The 20,521-nt window shown below is 44.4% G+C and overlaps 1 protein-coding gene across 9 annotated transcripts in view; it reads left to right on the top strand.

Moving 5' to 3' along the window:
• The window catches only part of ZHX3 (zinc fingers and homeoboxes 3), a 133,955-nt gene that overhangs the window by 32,963 nt on the left and 80,471 nt on the right, over nt 1-20,521 (top strand). Inside the window, exon 1 of one of the 9 annotated variants that reach the window (XM_070801676.1) lies at nt 2-4,286. The exons of 7 other annotated variants lie outside the window; for them this stretch is intronic. The gene's annotated coding sequence lies outside the window, so the exon portion shown is untranslated. Of the gene's footprint in view, nt 1; nt 4,287-5,632; nt 6,082-20,521 lie in introns of those variants that run through there. One more of the 9 variants, XM_070801674.1, reaches the window with a different exon arrangement.

Below are 20,521 nucleotides of genomic sequence, written 5' to 3'. Positions count from 1 at the left end.
TTAGTGACAGCTGGATCATTGTACCAGCCGTGCAAATGGTTCTACTATGCCAGAGACCTTGCAGTTTTTCCTTTCCCATGAGAAGGCTGTATTTTCAGTCTTCCACTTGCTCCATCAGACCAACACTTAATTTTCTAGGAAGCTGAAAAACATACTCCTTGCTACTTTATGTGCTGAAATGGGGCCCTGGCTCAGAATTCTGATCCCTTGGGAATAAACACATAGGGTTTTGAAAAGATACTATTTTCTTTTTCCTTTATTCCTCATGATGCCAATAGCATTTTAAAAGCCAAGAGATTTGGCAGTGCTCTATGCCCCATCCTACCATCAAGGTGACTAAAGCAACCTGAGAATGAATTCCGTGTTCACCAATGATGTACTTTTTGTCTGCTGTGTGTCAGGTGCTGTGCTAGACCCCTTGGGGGAGCAAGTCAGACGTGGTCTCTCTGTGGCCTCACGCCACTGAGAGTCTGGAGGCTCCATGGCCAGGAAGCCAGAATAGGTTTGTGGAGTAATGATAGGTGGCGGCAGAGAGGCCTGGCTAGTCTCACTTTTGCCTTTTACCAGTTACGTGATCCTAGGCATTTGCCCCTCTTTCCTGTCAGATGGAATAAAACACATTTTAAAAACGTTTATAAAAGTCTTTTAAAACTTAAATGACAGTACATAAATAAGAATTTGAAAAGGTCAAGTTACATATATGCACATTTAGGTAGAGGAAATCAGCCTCTGTCTTGTTCAGTAGGAATAGCTAATAGAGAGTTTCCACAACTCCTTGGCTTCAGAAAATGACCAAATACAATATTTGGACTATATATTATTAATATTTCACTAATTCTAATGTTTATAAGACAACCAGCTATTTGTTGGTGCCTGAAGTTAACATGGACTACTTAGTCACCCCTACATGTATGAACACTTAGTCGTGTCTGACTCTTTGTGACCCCATGGACTGTAGCCCGCCAGGCTCCTCTGTCCATGGGATTATCCCGGTGAGAATACTGGAGTGAGTTGCCATTTCCCTGACTCCAGAGAGCCTGTTTGAGTCCAGGACTGCACATCCACTCAGGCTGCATTTCCAGCCTGCTGGTCTTCCCTGTAGATTTCAGACTTGCCAGTCCCTTACCATCATGTGAGCTGGTTCCTTAAAGTAAATCTCTTAATTTGTGTGTGTGTGTACACACACACACACACACGTATTCTGTTGGTTCTGTTTCTCTGGAGAATCCAGATTGCTACAGTACTCAACAGATATTGTCATTATCGATGCAGAAAGAGTAGGAACAAGTGTGGTAAGCAAGGTGCTAAGTGTGATTTTAGCCATGTTGAATTTGAGGGGCCCATGGAATCCATAGGGAGATGTGCACACATGCGTGCTCAGTCATGTCCAGCTCTGCAGCCCTGGGGACTCTGGCCTGCCAGCCTTCTCAGTCCATGGAATTCTCCAGGCAAGAATACTGGAGTGGGTTGCCATTTCCTCCTCCAGGGGATCTTCCTGATCTAGGGATCAAACCTGAGTCTCTTGAGTCTCCTGCATTGTCAGGCAGGTTCTTTACCAACTGTGCCACCTGAGAAGCCTCCAGGGAGATACCAGCAGGGAAATGTAGCCAGGATGTGGAGAGCTCACATGAGAGATCTGGACTGCAGAGATGGAAGATTGGAAGATACTTCCCTACCAATTGGAAGTATGTAGCTGTCAGTTGAAGCTGTGTGTGGGGTGATTTCAGAGAGAGAGCGGAGTAAGGTAAGAGGAGGATCAAAATGGAGCCATAGGAAACAAGGACATTTAGGGTAGAGGCAGAGGAAAAGAAGCCAGAACCAAGGAGGAGCAGACAGAGACGAGGAAGGTGAAGAGAGTGTGGGTGTGGAAATCAAGGCAGAGAAATTTCAAGAGTGCAGCACTGGCAAGTGCCCTAAAAAGGTCAAAGGAAATGTTGCTGTCCGTCCATTGAACCCAGCTCTTAGGAGGTATCACTAGAGGTGACTGTTGCAGTGTCATAATTCATTAGAGCCGGTGGAATAGAGCAGGGGTCCCCAACCTCCTGGATCCCATGCCTGGTGATCTGAGGTGGAGCTGATGTAATAATAACAGAAGTAAAGCGCACAATAAATGTAATGTCCTTGAAGCATCCCGAAACTCTTTCCCCTCCCAGCTGGTGGGAAGACTGCCTTCCACAAAATGGGTCCCTGGTGCCAAAAAGGTGGGGGACTGATGGATAGAGGACCAGGTGATGAAGTGGAGATTTGGGTCTGCCTCTTAAAGGAGATCAGTGATGAGGTATGAGGAGAAGAGGGGCTGTGGGCTTCCTGAGGAAGGGGTGATTGTAGGATGCGAGGGATTCTAGCATGTTCAGAGGCTGAAGAGACAGAGCTCGAAGAAAGGATGATTATTGTTCCCCCTTGTCTATTGTATGAAAGTTAAACTCCACAGCCTGATGTTTATAAAGTCCTCCACAGTCTGCCTTTAGCCAATTCTGCCAGACTCCCTCCCTCTCTTCCTTTGTTTTATTCCAACACCCTTGTGTACTTCAGTTGTAGCCCTGGCATGTGGCTCTGAGAGGCTGGATGCTGCAGGGGAGACGCCAGTGGACTGTGAGTCGGGAGTCCTGTGGTCCAATCCTGGCTCCTCCATTTACTAGCAATGGGACCTTGGACCCACCTTAACTGCTCTAAGTCTGTTTTTTTGTTTGCAAACTGTTAATTATAACAGCACTGATGATTCGTGATGATGATGATGGTTGTGTCAGATGAGAAAACATGTTTCAAAGTAATCTGAAGAGAATTGTTGTTGTTCAGTCATTAAGTTGTGTCCGACTCTTTGTGACCCCATGAATCACAGCACGCCAGCTTCCCTGTCCTTCACCATCTCTTGGAGTTTCCTCAAACTCATGTCCATTGAGTCAGCAGTGCCATCCAACCATCTCATCCTCTGCTGCCCTCTTCTCCTCCTGCCCTCAGTCTTTCCCAGCATCAGGGTCTTTTCCAATGAGTCAGCTCTTCACATCAGGTGGTCAAGGTACTGGGGCATCAGCTTCAGCATCAGTCTTTCCAATGAATATTTAGTGTTGATTTCCTTTAGGATTGACTGGTTTGATCTCTTTGCTGTTCAAGGGACTCTCAAGAGTCTTCTTGTCCAGCACCACAGCTCGAAAGCATCAATTCTTTGGTGTTCAGCCTTCTTTATGGTCCAGCTCTCATATCCATACATGACTACTGGAAAAACCATAGCTTTGATTATAGGGACCTTTGTCAGCAAATTGATGTCTCTGGTTTTTCATACGCTGTCTAAGTTTGTCTTAGCTTTTCTTCTGAGGAGCAAGCATCTTTTAATTTCATGGTCTGCAGTGATTTTGGAGCCCAAGGAGGATAAGAAGTATGTAAATGAAGCTGGTTTCATCAGATCATGAGTGATCCTAGATTCAGGCTTCTGTATAAATTTTCTTCATTACCACTAGAATCCTCCCGCTTGCTCTCCAACTATCTAAATTCAGCCTGTATTATCTAAAGAAATGCTAATTCCTGTAACAGATAAACCCTGCTGAAATCTCAGTGGCTTAAAACATTTTTGAAGCGACTTAGCATCGGTAGCAGCAGCATGTTCGTTTTAAATCCAGTCAACCATGGGGATGGGGGGACCCAGACTGATGCTCTGCCATCTTCAAACCATGGTTTCCATGGTTCCTGGGGTGCGTTGACATTCCCGCAGCAAGGTGGAGAAAGAGAAAGTTGATCTGGAGGCTTTGATGCTTCAATCCTCGCATGGCGGCTGGTGCCTAAGGCCAGAGGAGAGATAATTGAGAGGAGGCGTTTACTGGATGGGAGATGAACGTGGGGTGTGTGGGATTTAGCACGCACGGAAGGGTGGCGGGGCCTGAGACAGGGAGGCAGGACCAGTGGAGCCTGAGCCGGAACAGACGGGCCCCTCCTCCAGCCGCGAGGGACAGAGCCTGGGAAGGGGAAGGGCCCAGGGGCCCGGGACTGGTTCCCGGTGACAGGAGGTGCCAGGAAGGCAGCACAGAGGCCCCTGGGTCAGGGGAGATGGAGGCGAAAACCAGGGTGTGCACACAGCTTCTGAAACGAGCTTCCCAGAGCTGGGGAGGCAGACCCTGTTCATCTTTTTCAGGATGAGAAAACTGGTGAGGTGGTGACTTGACCAGAGACAATCAACACGCAGGAGAGAAATGAGCTAGGATTTGAGGGATTTGAGGTCCAAGCCCCTGGCGGTGAGAGCCAGGAAATATCCCACCCGGAGAACTGGAGAATTTGGACTCTGAAGATGGCTAGAGGTGTGAAGGTTTGGGGGCGGGGGCGGCGGGGAGGGCCTCTGCGGTGGCGGTTCCTTCACAGGTGATTCACCCTTTGCTGCTTGGGTTGGAGCAGGGAGGAAGAGAGGAGTGATGCAGGCGGAGTAAAGCTCCTGAGGCAGAGAAGTGCTTAGAGGGTTTAGGGGGTGAAAGGAGGCCGGCAGGAGGGCCCGGGCCACACAGCGTGGACAGGCCGTGGCAGGGAGGCGAGGGTTTCTTCTCAGGGCTTTGAGTGGCAAATCACAGTGGTCTGATTTATAGTTTAAAAAGACCACTCAGGCTGTTGTATGGAGAATGGGTGGAAGGGAGGTCGCAGTGTATGCTGGATGCGGTGGGTGAGGGAAAAGGAGGACTTTAGGACAGAAGTGAGTCTGGAGCTCAGGACAGAGGTTCAAGCTGGCAAAGAAAATTTGATGCTGTATTTCCTGTTGGCTCCCTCCCTATTCTCAGTCAGACTTCCTCTGAGTAGCTTTATCCATAGTCTCCACTTCCTTACCTCCTCAGCTCAACCCTCTGCACTCTGGCCTCTGTCCCTGCCACTTCCCTGAAATGTCTCGGGCAAAGGGCACTCAAGGCCCTTTATGATTAGCCAAGTCCAGGCCTTTGACCCTTGCCTGGCTTGACTTGCATCCAGTCACACTGTGAGCCATCCCTGCCTTTAATGGCTCCTTAGCCCCCTGTCTCTCTGGTCCCTCTGTTGTTCCCAAGTCCTTAGGCCAGTCCAGAAATGATAACATTACCCAGGCTTCTGACCTTAGTCTTCCTGGATTCCCTCTGTGTCTCTTAGAAAAGGAGGAGGCCTCCCCTCTTTCATCAAGACAGTGCATTGCCTTTCTGCTTCATTTCAGGTACCCCCTCCTCCAGGGAGCCTTCCCTGACCCCTCAGGGGTCAGGGGTCAGGGGTCCGCTTCTCCTCTGTTTCTCCTGGAGCTTATTGTGGGCATGGTGGCACTTAGCACCCTACGTATTTACCGGTCTCCTCAGCCTAACAGTGCTGGAAGGACAGGGTTATGACAAAGTACCCTGTGATCTAGGACAAAGATTGCTTTCTCCAGTTCAGGTGAAAGCCACGCTCCATAATGAAGGTACTTCCCCCTGATTGTGAGTCTTTTAGTAGATCATTCATTTCTCACTGGGTCTAAGGGCTGTGAAGTCTGGTATAGTGTCTTCTGTGAACAGAAGGAATTCATATAACTGTAAAGAATTAGTAATTGTCTCCATCTTTTGAAAGGAAAAACATCTGAGAACTTAAGAATATGAATTGCTTCAGAAGAGCTTCTGAAGACCTGCATTGCCTGGTAACTTGGTTCTCCACTCCTTTGTCCCTAAACCTGTTCCCTGTGCCTCACATTTTGTGATTCCAGAATTCCGGGTTTGACATTACAACCACCTCATGATGAAGCGCAGCAGCGTTTTCCTGGGCTCAGCTGTGTGTGCCCTTGGAGGCAGCAAATGGGCTGAATGGAAGACAAGCCTCTGCCTTTGCATCCCTTTCTCCTGCTGCTGTCATTTAGTCGCTTTGTCACGTACAACTCTTTTGTGACCCTATGGGCTGTAGTCTGCCAGGCTCCTCTGTCCACGGGATTTCCCGTGGAACATCCTGGAGTGGACTGCCCTTTCCTTCTCCAGGGGATCTCCCAACCCAAGGACTGAACCCATGTCTCCTACGTTGCAGGCAAATTCTTTGCCACTGAGCCCTTTTTCCCACTGACCTGGAGTGAAAAAGAAGAGGTCGGCAGAGACAGCAAAGCATACACAGCTTGCTTCTAGAATTTCAGTAAGGTTTGGGCGGTTAATGTCACTAAACTCTCATGCTTCACTTTCTGATGTCTTTTTCTACCCTTTTGAATTCTTTCTTTTTGTCTTTTCTCTCAGTTCCAAATCCACTTTATCTTTTTTGGCAGGTGAAACAAAGACAAGAAAATGTTGAATCACTTTCTTCTCAGTGGCTTGATTTTTAGAATCTTTTTTGATTTTTTTCCCCCTGTGTTTAGTTTCCTGAGCTTAACAGAGCAAAAAGTAGAGGTGCCTTTGACTAAATGGAACTCTTAGCTTTGTTACTCAAAACAATGCTGCAGGTTTTACGTAGTCTTTTTGAATGTAGTATTGGGCTGATTATTTTCTAAAAGAAAAACGAACTATGAGACCGTTATTTATTTTTAATTTTAGATACCTCTCAGATGAATTAAGACTGCCTAAGTGTGTGTAATAGTGGACTGAGTCGTGGCCCCCGTATTACTCTCTCGAGACTTCGTTGTTATCAGGATGAGAAATGCTTTCACACATGAGCCCCACTCCATTGATTCCCACTTATGTTTATTTCTGGTGTCCAAAGAAGACAATAGGGTTACAGATACTCAGATGGGAAAGGACGCAGAGTTTTCCAGTGTGCCCACTAGTGAGATGCCAAGTCCCCTTCTTTTCTTTTTTCTTTTGTATGATTTGATTTATGTATTTATGGCTGTGCTGGGTCTTTATTGCTCAGCAGACTTTCTCTGGTGGCGGCCAGCAGGATCTGCTCCTCACTGAGGTGCATGGGCTTCTCACTGCAGTGACTTCTCTGGCTGCACAGCACAGGCTCCAGGCGCACAGGCCAGCTCCCCCTCTTATGTGCGGGATCCTCTGTTAGCTTGAGGACATTCTTCCACACAGGAAGCTACAGTGTCTGACCCTCTGGATTTACTTAGTCTTTTTCCGCAACATACAGCATATTCAACCTTTTAAGTACTTGAAGACAGCTATCTTCCCTCTTATTGCCCAAGCTTTTCTCTGTAGACTGTGAATTCCTAGTTTCTTCAGATATAACCTCCTTCCTTATTCTCCGTATTGTGATCTTGATAGAGCATCCCAAGGTCTTATTAGCTTTTTCTGGTGGCTCCACCTCTTGTTGAGCTGAATCTTAGCTGAAACCCATCCTCGTGGAACCCACCTCTGAGTAAAGGTTCTAAAATGTCTATTTAACAGAATATTTTTTTTATCTCAGTAGTCTTATGTAATAGTAAAGCTTTTTGTTACTCTTGATAATGTTGTAATATACTTTCCTTTAAAAGAAGACAAAGGCTTTTAAGTGCACCTAGAGTGCAGGTAAAATGCCAGCAGGGCCAGGGAATTTGATTTTTCGCCAGAGGAGGCTTTAGCTAGTTCAGTTGGTTCTGATGATAAAGGCTGGCATTGACTGTGCCCTCACAGCACGCCTGCTGCTGGGCCCGAGTTGTTACTCATATCATTTGGTTTAATACAACGACCCTAGTTAATAATGATATCATGACTAGCAGATGCTGTTGTTGGCCTTTTCTAATGATGACGCAGTGGAGTTTTAGAAAGGTAGGGACCTGCCACACGTTTCACATACTGTGTTTAGTCGCTCAGTCTTGTCGAAAGTGGGACCCGGACCTTGAGCTCTTCTGCTCTCTGCCACCTTTCTGCTGGGCGAGGCTTTGTGTACAACGCCCTTCTCATGTGCTGCATGCTTAGCTCTCTGATCTTCTTAATTAAAAGGTAAATTTTAAAAAGAAAGAATTGAATGGTTCTTTGCAACTCACCAGGGCATCTTGAAGAGTGCTCTGTGCATGGTGGGTGCTGACAGGTTAGTTCTGTGTCTCAAGGCCCAAGAGAAAGAGGCTAAACTCTATGAGGTCTTTAGTCTAGGGATGACTGGGACCACTTCAGTCCCCACAAGTCCATTTTGAACCAGGCCATCCTGGTGGGCAAGACCTGACTGAACCTTTGTGTGCCTTTGGGCAGCTGGCTAGCACAGGCCAGAGGGATGAGCGTGGCTGTCGTGGTTAAGGTTGGATCAGCAAGCGAGGACTGAGTACAGGGATCTGATGTTGGATCAGTCCTGGTTCTTCCTTGCACACTCGCCTTCTGTGAGCCTCAGGGCCCTCCTTTCCTAGGAATTGGGAGGGAGAGAAATGTATGAGTGGGGAGTTGGTTACTCCACGTTTTCCCCCTGCTCTTTTGGAGGTTAAAAGAGCCCTTTTGGTGTTGGAGCATCAGTTCTTAAGCCTTGTTTCCCAACTCCTCACTTGAAAGACTGACACAGTGGGAACTACGGGACTTCGGGAGGCTGCTGTTTCTCCTCTCCCAGTTCCTAAGGAATTGGTGAGTTGTACACCATTATAATAAACTTGGGGTAAAACCAGAACTCTTTAACTGAGCCTGGACTGAGGAATTAAAATACCGGTCTACCAGGCCCTGACCCCCCAGTTCACAGGACCCAAGAGTTTAGGAACTGATGTTAATTCCCCTGAGGTCTGAGGACAGTGGCTCAGTTGAAGGCCTGCTTTAGGCCTGTTGGGGGAGCACAGGCTAGGCTTTGCCAGTCTGGTTTCTTAGAATCATCAGGTCCTGCCTGCGTGTGCCTCTTGGCCTCAGATGAATTCTGGAACTGCCCACTGCCCCTGTGATTCAAGGTATAAATGCTGTAGATGGAATGCTTTCGATAGGACTTTATTGGTCAGAGTCCCAACAGGAAAAGCTGATTATTCTCAATTTAGAATCATTATAGATCCTAACTACATTCACTTAAAGTGGTGTGGATAGGACGTAGAGGAAATCTCCAGGGACAGAGCAGAATCTCAGATGGTGAAATTACCACCCCAGCTGCAATGGGAGAAGTGGATGGAGTAGTCTTCAGAAGCCAGAAGGGCTTGTCATTCAGAAGAGGCCACCTTGAGAAGAGCGGTGGCCTCTGGTTGAGGAGCACAGCTGGCAGAAGCAGGATATTCAAATTGCTGACCTCACCCTTTCCTCGCGTCCCCCGCAACTCTGTTTCCTTCCCTGACATCTCTCTGGGACTCTGCCTTGGACACACATGGGGGCCTGTGGATGGGATCCATAGACATCAGTCTGTAGGGTAGGAGCAAGGTAGGGATGGGTAGAGAGTGCACTTGGAGAGCAACAGGAGGATATTTGACAGAAGGACCTTGTGACTTCAGACAGAATGTGTGTGTTTAGTGGAAGGTGGGAAAAAAGGATAAGGTAAGCATTTCTTGAGCATCACATTCACTGGGGACTTTCTCCTGACCCAGTCACCGGGTAAGTAGGAGTATTTCCATGTTATAGAAATGGAAAACTTGAACCCAGGTCTCTGGGCCCTAAGTCAGCTCAGTCTGGTGACGCCTTTGGTGACAGATGGTAGCCAGGTGGCCCTCACGTCTGGCCTTCTCTGAGCCCATTCCAGAACACCGCCCTTCATGGCGTCACTGGAAGAACTGGGGGAAACTGTAAAAGAGCTGCTCTGTGTTTTTTCCCCTTCACTTCTATGAACTTGAAGAGAAGGGGAAAGAGGAGGGAAAAAACTTGACTTGGCATGAACGATGTTAACTGAGATCAAATAAGGTGAAAAGCAAAACAGAATCCAGAAATTTAGTTTTGCTTTTACCCGAAGTTTACGGGCGGCTGCTATACAAAGTCCTTCTTACTTCCCACAGATGTTAAGCACTTTTCATAACGCGAATCTTATTATATTTTACTTTTGGTGATTTATGAAAAATAGGTTTATAAAAGACAAAGAACCAATTGAGCATTAAGGTTCAACTATGTGTCACCTTTGTGTGATTTCATTTCTTGCTAACGTACAAATTATTACACTTATAAGTTAAAATTATTTTGGTTCCTGATACATTCATTGTAAAATTATTTATTGAACAGTCAACAATAAAGTAGAAATTTTAAATTAAAAAAAGAGGAATCCTAACAGCCAAAAAAACAAACCTTAAACTTTTTTCCCCTAATTTTTATTATATGCATGCATAAATTTTACATGGCTAAAATTGTGCGGGTTTATATTGTTGTCATTATGCATGTGTTTACAGGTTGCTATATGACCTTCATGATTATTTAAATAGTTTATTAATGTTTATTAATAAACTATTAGTTTATTAATAGTTTATTAATGTTTACCTTAAACATTCTCCTACTTGTTGGATATCGTTTACCCTACTTCATGCCAAAAAAGACTGGCAGTTTTGTCGAGCATGTAAGTGGTTTACTTACTGTTAGTTTTCTTTATAAACATTATTCATCTGACTCCTCCTGCATTTAGCTTCCCCACCCTCTCCCTCTTTTGTTCTTTCTGGCAGAGGGAAAGGAATTGTTATTTTTTTCAGAATAATTTCTCAGAATGGGGTGAGCAACTCTGAAGGTATATCATGGAACATTAAATATAGTAGTTGTAAGGGTCTCTGAGAGAAGCAAGAATACAATTAAAATGAGTCATTACGCAGAGCTGTTGCTTAAAATGTTAATGTGGAGGATTTTTATTAAATCCTTGGCTTAAAAAACTACTGCTGAAAGAGAAGTCATACACCATTTACGTTTACATACAGAATTTAGCTGAAACCCTAAATTGTGATTAAGTTTTAAAACATTTGTTCTTGGCTAAATTGAATATAGTGTAGTTCTGAACAGACTTTTTAAATTTGATTAATGATATTGGCCCTGGTTATCCTGCAACTCTGGAATATAGCACTGGCGTGGGAGTCCCCTAGGCTGCTCCCTGGGAGGCATGCGTCCCCTCCCTAACCCATTCCGCTCAGCCTGGGGGGCCAGCCATTCCATCTGTGCACTTTTTACGAAGCTGGAGCCCCTCAGCCAGAGGGGCTTCCTTGTCTGGGGCCCTGGTCCTCCACTAGCCTTACATCGACCACAACTCCGCTTTCTGGGACAACAGACAAGTTTCTTCCACTTGTCAGGAAAATCAGACAATTAGCGATTCTGGTTTTCCCTCTGTCCTTAGTTCCTGGCATAGTGCCTGGCACATAGCAGATGCTCAGAAACACATTTGCAGAATGAAATGTCTTGAGACAGCCCTTCAGATGTGTGAATACAACCACGATGTCCCCACTTAGTCGCCTTTTCTTTGGTCAGCCATCCCTCAGGAAAGACTGCGGGTCCCTTTCTCTCCACCGGGGTTCTTCCCACCGTCTGGCCGCAGTTTGTCGTCAGTCACTCTGCTAGAACGCGTGGCCGGGTCTGCAGCCTGTTCTCCGGGTCCCTTTCTCTCCACCCGGGCTCTTCCCACCGTCTGTGGCCGCAGTTTGTCGTCAGTCACTCTGCTAGAACGCGTGGCCGGGTCTGCAGCCTGTTCTCCGGGTCCCTTTCTCCCCACCCGGGTTCTTCCCGTCGTCTGGCCGCAGTTTGTCCCGTCAGTCACTCTGCTAGAACACGTGGCCGGGTCTGCAGCCTGTTCTCCAGAAGTGGTTCCGTGTGCAGACATACAGTCAAGCGTGCGTTACTTTTTTTTTCTCGTTAGCAAATCGCTGGTTGCTTACATCTCTGCACGTGATCTGCTCTCAGGCCTGGCCTCTTCCAAGAGGTGCTTGTGCAATTGAGTGTTTCCTTCTAGATGAGTGTCACTTGGGACTTGCGGAAGGCTCTTCAGTATCTTCATGTGAGTCATAAGTAAAAGTGAGAGACAGGGGAGGCCCATGCAGAGCTCTGTGGAAACCTCCCTCCACGTGGACAGGAATCCCCTAATCCTAGGCTTTTTTGAACTGTGGTGTGCATACAGATGACCTGGGGCTTGGGCTAAAATGCAGGTTCTGCTTCAGTAGTTCTGAGTGCAGCCTGAGATTCCATCTTTCTAACAGGTTGCCAGGTGATGCTGATGCTTGCGGGTTGGGTCAGGTCATACTTTGAATAGTGAGGCCCAGTTTTGGGTAAGAGTTGTTGATGAGAAAAAATCCTGCCATGTTTGGATAGCTGTCCTGTGTCCATCAGATCCCCCGGAAGATACTCTCTGCTTCAGATTCTTGATCCCTTATTCAGAGGTCCCTCTGCTACCTCACTAAGTAGATGAAGCAAACAACAGCGCTGCTGTTCCGCCCTCTTGCCAGTGGCATGTACCTTCTGTGTATGTCTGGTGGACTCTTTAGTCCAGCCCGACAGGCTGTTTGTTATCCAACATATGTGGTGTCTTTTCAAGTTTCTCATCTTCAGGACATTTAATAAAGTGCTCATGGAAACTGAGCACTTTAAAGTTTTTATTAATATGGTATAGCTTCATATACCAGAAAGTTACGCAAAGAGAAACTAACTGGATACTTAGTTTTTAAAACATTGGTTATAAGATAAAGTGTTCCTGATAAAAATCTTTTATAAGAAATATTATGGAGCATTCAAATTTTTTTTTTTTCACTCTACTGGAATTTGGAGAAAATGGATGCATTGTTGAAATCACATTCCTAAGCTGGAAGAGCCTCGTGTAGCTGGCGGCGTTTCAGTAACAGATTAGCGAGTGAGTCTGGAGAAGACCAGGCGGGGAGGTCATGAGCACCTGAGCCCCCTTTTCTCCAAGCTTTTATTCTCTTAGCTCATGGAACAGGTACATTTCTTTCAGTCTTTGTTCCAAGCAGGTAAGACTGTGGCCAAGACTTTTTTGGTCATTTCAGGGGATGATTATTATGTCAGAATTTAGAGGAAAAAAAAACTATTTACACTTATTTTGTAGAGCTTACTGTGACCTGATCAATAAGGTGTGTCTTAGCAGCAGGGATTCTCTACCTCCTTGTAAGATGAACTGTTTCCTCAAAGCCAGAGGATTTGGCTAATGTTCTTGACAGAGATGTTTTGCTTTGAAACATTCTGCATCCCTAAAAGGGTGGACGCTTTTAGCTCAGAGTTTGTGCTTAGAACATGACTAGCTTTTTTCTTTGCTGAGCAGACCTCTAGGATGCAGTGTTCTTGATGTGGGAGCTTATCAGAGTCACTTCCAGAGTGCAGCCTGCCCAGTGCCTTCGTTGTGGGCAGTGTAGAGCCTGAGTCGTGCGGTTACTGCCGCACACACGCATGCACACACACGAGTCCTGCGGTCCCTTAAATTTTTCCTGTGTAGGCACCATTTCCTCCCCCCCCCCCCCCCAGTGGAACAGAAGGAGTTTTTTTTTTTTAACTTGAAAAATAACTGATTTACAGTGTTTCAGGTATACAGCAAAGTGATTCACTTACATAAATGTATCTGCATGTGTGTGTGTATATGTATGTGTATAGCACAGAGAACTATATTCAATATCTAGTAGTAACCTATAATGAGAATCTGAATATATGTATATATATTCACACACACACACATATATTTCCCTGTGCTTTACAGTAAGTCCTTGTTGTTTATCTATTTTATATACAGCAGTGTGAATCTGTTAATCCCAGAGTCCCAATTTATCCCTCCTCCACGTTTCCTTCCTTTGAACACAGTAGGTATGTCCACCACTCTGGAAGGTGTGCATCCACCGGAAAACCAAAACCCCTCCCTCCCTAGGTTCTTAAAGCCCCTAAGCCCTGAGTTCATCACTTGAGCCAATGGAGGACAGACGTGGAGCGACGTGTTGCTACCGTAGTTCACCCATTAATCTCCTCCTTGTCCGTGCTGGTTTTCTGGGATGAGTCAGTTGTTGCCCTGTTCTTTCAGCAGCTCACATGCACGCACAGGTACAGCAATAACTGTGCTTAATTACAGTAATTTTCTAATATGTATTACAAGCCTCCACTAACCCATCATGCAGCCTCCACAATGTCAGCAGCTTTCTAATCTTATTTCATTTCTTTCCCATCCCTCATTCATCCTCTTCCTTACCCACAACCATACATGGTCTTTCCCCTGGCCCCCGCCGTCTTCTGGTCTTTGAAAGCAAATTCCGGATGCCCTGTCATTTCATCTGTAATACTTCAAGTATGGAACATGACAGAGAAGACTTTTTAATTGAAGTCTAATATACATAAAGAAAAATGAACATAAGTGTAGAGGCTGGTGCATTTTCATAAACTGAATGGGCCTGTGTCACGAGCACCCAGGTCAAGCAGCAGAACATTACCATTACGGAGCTGTGGACTTTGGTCTTTTCTGGATAAATTCAGTGTTAATATCCAACTTATCCTTCACTAAATATTCTGAAACTATTTTAGTGCATAATTGAAGCTTTTATGGTATGTCTACAATTTAAGTAAATGTAAATTTTCTTTCCAATACATAAAATACAATTAGACTAATTCTGGCTTAAAGAAAAAAAGTATTATTAGTCTCAGTGAGTTGATTACTCCACCACTCTTGATGAATGTGTTTAGATAATTTTGACTCCTAAATACTAAAAACAGTGTCTTCCAAACATATCCTAAGAGTTAAATCCTTTAAGTAGACATTAAATTAGGAAATTCTAATCACAGGAGAAAGACAACAGTAACAAAATATAAGGCTTCGACATTGGGAATGATCAGGCTGCTTTATTTTCAGTGAAAAATAAGCAGTAATGCCCATATTCAGTCCAAGTTGAAAAGTAGTGACTTAAATGTTTAAAAACAATGATTGAAAAATAGTACTGTAAAAACCTATGACTATAGTGCCATTAACGTACCTAAAATTAGTAGTAAGTTCTTTAATACATTTAAATAGTATATTAAACTTTTCCTTAATGCTTAGAATGGTTCTTTTATATTCATGCTTTGGTTGATGGCCCATATAAAAATTACTATCGATTTGGAAGATATATCTCTTAGTCTGTCTTTTATCATTTTCATATAACCAGTGCTCGTAGAGTGCTTATGCTCTGTGCTTGCTAAGTTAATTACAAAGCCACATGTCATTTCTGTTATAATTATTGAATCTTTGATTAGAGGAGAAGATATTTTAAAAATCAATCCAGCCAACTTTTCCAAACCTAAACTCACTTGGTTTAGTGCAACAAGCAACTTACAGACATTGCTGTAGCCCTCCTTCTGCAAAGTCTTTTGTATTATTCTGGATTTGCCTCTTCCCTGGCAGAATTTCTCATCTTATTTCCATACATTCTCAAGTTTTATGTGAATTCTACTCTCCTTTCTTCTCGTTATCATGTAGACAGTTTACCTTGAGGTTATGTGATTCTCCTTCCACCACTGAAAGGAACCCTGCATGGTAGGGAGAAAAATGTCTGGGTTGAAATCTCAGTTCTCCCATATACTGTGTGACCAGAGGCTATGTGTTTAACCACCCCGATTATTTATAACATGTTTAATTCCTTTTCAGTGGCCTGCATCAAACAATACCACAAATTGTTTGAAATATCCAAAAGTTCCCCAAATTTGTAAGCAGGGAGGAAGGAAATTATTGGGTCACTGCTTGTCTTCCCAAATTACAACTTAGGGAGCCAGGGTGGGAGGCCCCCAGATGCAGAGATTGGGAGAGGAGAACCAGGAAGGGAGATGGTGAACAGTATTTACTGAGTGCCTGGAATCGCTTTTCCATGCGCTCACTTGGACCTCGTGACTGCCCTGGTGATTTTATGACCAGTGTAACACTGCGTCTGCCAAGGTAGCCAAGTGGTTAAAAGCAATAGTCTGGGTTGAAATTCTTGCCTTGCCCCTCTGTGACCTAAGGCAGGTCCCTGGGCCTCTCTGTGTCTGATTCCTTGTCAATAGCAGGGAGGTAATGAGCATCTGTTTCATAGGGTGTCGGTGAGGGTTAGATGAAATTAGTGTGTAATGTGCCAAGCACAGTCCCTGTATGTAATCAGCGTTCAACAAAACAAAGTGGTGTTTATCCTTTACTTCTTTTTAGATTTAACTCTCTTTTTAAAGGAAGGCTGTGGAGTTTTTAATAGCTTAATGATTTTAAAATTGTGACCACAGATTTAGCAGATTTTTCAGCAATCACAACATAACTTTATCAAGTACTTTCCTTTCCTATAAGTACTTTCCTTTCAAACCTGTCATCTGTAAACCTTCTTACTCACTCCAGTGTTGACTGTGCCTCAGAATGTATTTGGACTTCTTCTTAATAATTTTTAGTGTATAGGTGTCTTTTTCCTAAAACTACAACTAAGATCAAAGTGAATTCTTACATAATTAAATCTACTCAACAAACTTTTATTGACCACCTACTATGTGTCACCTACTGCTAGACACTAGGATAATAGCAGTGAACAAATAAGACAGGGTCATTTCCCTATGGCATCTGTCATCTAAGGAGCAATAAGCTTTCACCACCTTGGATTTTGTAAAAAAAAAAAAAAAAAAAAAAAATGAAAGCACTAAATGACATTGTTAAAACCACTGAAAGGAAAAATGCAAGTTTTGGAATATTTTATAGATACGCCCAATGCTTTTTGGTACAAGGTCATATCCATGACATGTTACCCAAAGGATGACAGATGCCTTTTTTATGAATAAAATGAGATGTACTGAGGAAAATGCTGATCTGTATCCATGCAATGATGTAACCAGCCCTTTAAATTCAGATTTGAAGTAAAACAAGGAGTTCCTTTATTTCTTCTCCGTTTGTGACATTGGAGTCACTCGTTCATGAACTTGAAATCGGAAGCACAGTTTCGTTAAACAACACAATTGAAGCTAAATTATCATTCACCAGTGGCCTGGTGATGACTGAAAATAACTCTTGGTTACGCACTTGAGTATTGGCCCAGCTCTGGTCCAGACTGGAGCTGGAGAGTCCCAGGCCCTTGTCTCCTCAGAGGATACCTCTTGGCCCCACCACCCTAAGAACAGGGAGAAAGGAGACCAGCTAAGAACACAGAAGAGTGGAGGGAAAAGATGTTTTTTCCTCCCCTACAGTTTCTGGTGACCGTGAGGGGATGGCTGGGACACTCACTAGCTCCAGAAGCTGCAGAAGGGGTCTTGTGAAAACTGACAGAAGTCAATGAAAAATGAGAATTCCTGCCAAAGTCGGCTCTCCCAGATCTCTGTCTATAGTGCTTGGTCAGGAGAGGAAGCCAGTTGCGTTTTACCCCTCCTCCTTCCCTGAAAGTTTCACAATCAGCTACAAGCAAGCATGCTCCAGGATACCATCACTTGAACAACTACCAGGCCAGTGGACTGAAAGTGCCCCTTATTAACTGCTCCATTACTCACCTCACATAGAAACCTAACAAGGGGGCATTTACTCTACTGCCTCCTGAAATGAGACACAACTCTTTGAATGGGCAGACTGGTTTCCAGGGCTGAGCCTGATTCCGGTTAATGGAGAAGGAGCCTAATCCCTAAAGAATGGCATGTAAGTTTATAAAGAACCTGCCAAGAAAGGCTTCCCTGGTGGCTCAGTAGTCAAGAATCTGCCTGCCAGTGTAGGAGACACAGGTTCCATCCTTGGTCCAGGAAGATCCCACATGCTGTGGAGCAACTAAACCTGTGCACCACAGCTGTTGGGCCCGCGCTTTAGAGCCAGTGAGCTGCATGCCCTAGAGCCTCTGCACTGCAACAAGGGAAGCTACCGCAATGAGAAGCCCAGGTACTGCAACTAGAGAGTAGCCCCTGCGTGCTGCAGCTAGAGAGAGCTCGTGCATAGCAATGAAGACCCAGTACAGTCAAAAAATAAATTAATTAATTAAATTATGTTTTTTTAAAAAAAGAACCAGCCAGGCTTGTGGTGGTGGCACACGTGACTGATGGATCTTTTGGATTTAGGTGCCTGCAGTAGTTTCAGTATATGTTCAGTGTTACAGTTGTTCCTGGGTCCTTTGCCCCCCTCCCCAAAAAAAAACCAAAACAGAGCATCTGTTATGTTCCATTAGTTAGCATGTCTAAAAAGTGTGTTGATATCTTAAAACTTTCCAAATATTTGTGTTTATTCAGTTTTAACATCTTAATGTTAAATAATTGCAAATAAATACATTTTTTGTTGTTGTTCAGTTGCCACATCATGTCTGATTCTTTGCAACCTCATGGGCTGCAGCCTGCCAGGCTTCCCTGTCCTTCACTATCTCCCAGAGTTTGCTCAAACTCATGTTCATTGAGTTGATGATACCATCCAACTATCACATCCTCTGTCTCCTTGTTCCCTTCCTGCCCTCAGTCTTTCCCAGCATCAGGGTCTTTTCCAATGAGTTGGCTCTTTGCATCAGCTGACCAAAGTATTGGAGCTTCAGCATCAGTCTTTCCAATGAACATTTAGGGTTGATTTCCTTTAGGATTGACTGGCTTGATCTCCTTGCTGTCCAGGGGACTCTCAAGAGTCTTCTCCAGCACCACAGTTCAAAAGCATCAATTTGGTGTTCAGCCTTCTTTGTGGTCCAACTCTCACATCTGAATATGACTCTTGGAAAAACCATAGCTTTGACTAGATGGATGGGCCTTTGCCAGCTAAGTAATGTCTCTGGTTTTTCATACGCTGTTTGTCATAGCTTTTCTTCTAAGGAGCAGGCGTCTTTTAATTTCATGGCTGCAGTCACCATCCGCAGTAATTTTGGAGCCCAAGAAAATAAAATATGTCACTGTTTCCATTTTCCCCCCACTTATTTGCCACGAAGTGATGGGACCAGATGCCATGATCTTAGTTTTTCTGAATGCTGAGTTTTATGCCAGCTTTTTCACTCTCCTTTTTTACCTTCATCAAGAGGCTCTTTAGTTCCTCTTTGCTTTAAATAACATATATAAATAAACATAATTATAGAGCCCCGAGATTCAAAAGAGCTTTAAAAATAATTTAGGATTGTCACCCTTATAGTGCAAAAATACATTCGGCCTATGCCCAGCACCTCTGGTGATGCTGCTGCTGCTGCTAAGTCGCTTCAGTCGTGTCCGACTCTGTGCGACCCCATAGACGGCAGCCCGCCAGGCTTCCCCGTCCCTGGGATTCTCCAGGCAAGAACACTGGAGTGGGTTGCCATTTCCTTCTCCAATGCATGAAAGTGAAAAGTGAAAGTGAAGTCGCTCAGTCGCGTCCGACTCTAGTGACCCCATGGACTGCAGCCTACCAGGCTCCTCCATCCACGGGATTTTCCAGGCAAAAGTACTGGAGTGGGGTGCCATTGCCTTCTCTGACCTCTGGTGATAGAGAATGTTTTAACTATAGGGTAGGGGCTATGGGCATATAGCAGAAACGTCAGAATTTGTTAAAAGACAGAAATGGTAGTTATCTGTAGGAAACTTTTAGGCCCTATCTGTAAGTAGTTATTTTTAATGTTATTTTCCCAAATAATATTCTGGCCACTTAAGACTTCTCTCCCACAGCCCAGTTCTGCCTGTGGACTTCCAGTTTGTAGCCCTTCCACTAAACTCTGACACTGGGCTTGAGAAACATCCCAGGCTCTTTTTAGTTTTCTTAATTTGTAACTACCATGGTAGTCCGTCCTAAAGGAAATCAGTCCTGAATATTCATTGGAAGGACTGATGCTGAAGCTGAAACTCCAATACTTTGGCCACCTGATGTGAAGAACCAACTTACTGGAAAAGACCCTGATGCTGGGAAAGATTGAAGGCAGGAGGAGAAGGGGACGACAGAGGATGAGATGGTTGGATGGCATCACCAACTTAGTGGACATGAGGTTGAGTAAACTCTGGAAGTTGGTGATAGACAGGGAGGCCTGGTGTGCTGCAGTCCATGGGGTCGCAAAGAGAAGTACACGACTGAATGACTGAACTGAACTGATGGTAGTATATGGTTTTAACCATGTATTCAATTAGCTAATATTTTTTGTGACTATTTTGCACCCATCACTATTATAGGCAAAAGCTATGATGGCACCAAGCCAAAAGCAGCTGCCTCCATGGAGATGGAGAGTTTCTGAATGAGTAGCCCTAAAGTTGCCATGGAATGTTAAATAAAGGAGATGGATCAGTTCTGAGACAGATGATGATTCTGGCTTGGGACACAGTGAGCATGGCAGGCAGTGGACCACCTGATAGCAGATATCTGGTAGCAGCTAGCTCTGTAGTTGAGAGAAAGCTGGCCTTGGGGATTGTTGGCACAGAAGATGGGATTTGAAGCGATCAGAGGAGAGAAGATCAGCAGGGAAAGTGAGTGGTCTGAGAGAAAAGAGTCTGGGATGGCAGGCTGCTTGGGGCCTTGCAAAGTATTGATACAAAGTAGATGTTTATGAACTCATTTATTTGGTCAACAGTTGTGTTCCTTTTGAAGTAACAATGTAATCATTCATTTTTTGGTAATTGTCACATTATGAAGCATGTACTATTTTCTTGTCACTTTGGGGAAACTCTTCTATTACAAAGGTTGGAAAAATGGAGGTTTTTGTGTAATAATCTTTCTTTCTTTTCTCTATTTAGATTTGTGCAAATAATTCACAAACTTTTAGCAGCCAAAAATTACACAAGTATAGGGAATAATGTTTGTCCCTTTTATCTCTCTCCTCCCCTCTTCCCATCCAAGACTTTTCAGAGACTTTCCATGTACTGTTCCTGAGAGAAGTTGTGTTCTGAACAGTGTCTAGGTTGGAGATTGGAGAACACAAGTCCTTGTGTGTGTCTTTGACTCACACTGACTCTGTGTG

This window comes from Bos indicus, chromosome 13 (genome assembly GCF_029378745.1).
Source record: "Bos indicus isolate NIAB-ARS_2022 breed Sahiwal x Tharparkar chromosome 13, NIAB-ARS_B.indTharparkar_mat_pri_1.0, whole genome shotgun sequence".
In the NCBI taxonomy this organism is placed as follows: domain Eukaryota; kingdom Metazoa; phylum Chordata; class Mammalia; order Artiodactyla; family Bovidae; genus Bos; species Bos indicus.
Note: the sequence above shows the minus strand (reverse complement) of the source record. Positions and strands in the feature narration are given on the sequence as shown.